Genomic DNA, 2,500 nt, shown 5'->3' on the forward strand with positions numbered 1-2,500 from the left:
CTTGAAGTAAAGTTAACGAGGGTTATATGCCAATAGGAGTTCATGTGGTGTTCCTTTATTCTGGATATTCTCCTGGTAGTTATATTGACTTCTGAAAAATGAATAAATGAATAGGTAATAACAAAACAATAACAACAGCAACAGCAACAACAATTGAATGGGATTAATTTACAATCCAAATACTAAACGTATATTATTTCGCAATTACCGTCCATAAGGCTTTAGAACCAATCTTAAAGACCACTGATATAAGCATAGGAGTTCTAAGATCTTAGTCTTTATTCTATACAAACTAAAAAGGCATCCAGAAGGTAATACACCTTTTGATAAAGATTGAAAGTCCTTTTTTCTATTAAGTTACATTAACCCAAAATAAAATATCCACACTCCTGTCGACTGAGGCTCCCTTTTTTCTAGAAACTTGTCTCAAAATAAGAAATTGTTCCCACAAAAAAAAAAAGAAAAAAATATTAGTTTTTTTTTTTTTTTTTTTTTTTTACTAGTAACAAATACTAAGTTGAGAAAATACCCACACTCCTGTCGACTGAGGCTCCCTTTTTTTCTAGAAACTTATCTTGACTCAAAATAAAAAAAATATCAATAAAAAATTATCTACATAAAAAAGAACAAAATATTAGTTTTTCATTTTTCTTTTTTTTTTTTTACTAATAACAAATACTAACTCAAAGAAAATACCCACACTCTTGTCGATTAAGTTTTTTTCTAGTAACCTATATCTACTTTTTTCTTTTCTTTTTAGCAATATTAACCAAAATAAGGAGTATACACAATCCTGCCCCCCCTACCCCCCACCCCCAGCATATACGTCTCAGCTCACACAACAGGAAACGTTACCTCAGGTAATTTTTAATACTTTTGAAAGCATTATATTTATGCTTTGATTTTCCATTTAATAGTGTTTTTCATGGGACGTATTTACTGATAGATTATCAACGTTTAAATATATTGATATTACAATTCCACAAAGTAGTCGCCGCTTATGGCCTTTGGTGTTGACGCGGCAAAGAAAAAAAATAAAAAATAAAAATAAATAAATAAATATTTATAATAATAAAATATTAATAATGATAATAATAAATAAATAAATAATTATAATAATAAAATACTAATAATGCTGATAATAAGTAAATCAATAAATAAATAATCAATCAATCATTTTATAAGCGTACAATTAAAGTGAAAAGAGCAATGGGCTGACTTTGTCTTTCACGTCTATTGTCTACAAAATTGTCAATAAATTGTTCAGTGAAGATATTATAATTTAAGACTGATCAATTTATTTACGAGTTCGTAGATAGATAGATTAAATATAGATAGATACACCGATATATGCATCCTAACCTGTACACACAACAATTTGTCCACGTGTGTTTGTGATTTGGGAATTATAAATATATGATATATAATGACATGCATGAACACGACTTGAAATTATTTATTCTGAATATTCACCCGGCGATTAATAATATTAAGCTAATTTTGGCAAATCTGATTTAGGATATTTAAATTTATAGATAATTAAGGGGTGCACGTGGCAGAGCTCAACTCACTTACGAAGAAAGTTTAGCAGCCAAAAATGGCAGAAATTATACTGCTGAAAATAATTTAAAAAAAAATCCCAGGCTTACTTCCTAGATATTTGATATTTGTATTGATATTAATCTACATCACACAAAGATGTGCACACACACATACACACACAGAGGGAGAGAGAGAGAGAAAGAGAGAGAGAGAGAAAGAGAAAGAGAAAGAGAAAGAGAAAGAGAAAGAGAAAGAGAAAGAGAGAGAGAGAGAGAGAGAGAGAGAGAGAGAGAGAGAGAGAGAGAGAGAGAGACAGAGAGAGAGAGAGAAAGAAATAGAGACTGACTAACAGACAAAAAGAGAGAGAGAGAGCGAGTGAGAAAAAAAAAAAAAAAAAAAAAAAACAGACCTAAGGAGTAAAAGTAGTCACATTATCTGACAAATAAAAACAAACTCGCGTAGTGACATAAAAAACAACAACAATTGGTAGCTTTCCATCACGTAAACGAATTGCTCCGCCTGACAGACAGAACCGCAGAAGTGAACAGTCCCTTGTTAATCAGCCCAAACATGAGGGAAAAAGACCCGTCACTGATGGAGGAAGAGAACGAAGATATATGTTTGGTCCGGAGATTTTCAATAGAAGAAAAAGTCCTTATTTGGCTAAATTTAAGTTTGGTTTGTTTCCTTGTTTGAAATTTGAACAACGAATTTAGATCTTTAATGCCTTGATTTTCTTGGAAAGACATATATATATATATATATATATATATATATATATATATATATATATATATATATATATATATATATATATATATATGTGTGTGTGTGTGTGTGTGTGTGTGTGTGTGTGTGTGTGTGTGTGTGTGTGTGTGTGTGTGTGTGTGTGTGTGTATGTGTGTTTATGTGAATGTATGTATGTGTATGTGTATATATGAAATGTATTTGTATGTCT

The sequence above is a fragment of the Penaeus vannamei genome, chromosome 32 (assembly GCF_042767895.1).
Source record: "Penaeus vannamei isolate JL-2024 chromosome 32, ASM4276789v1, whole genome shotgun sequence".
NCBI lineage: Eukaryota > Metazoa > Arthropoda > Malacostraca > Decapoda > Penaeidae > Penaeus > Penaeus vannamei.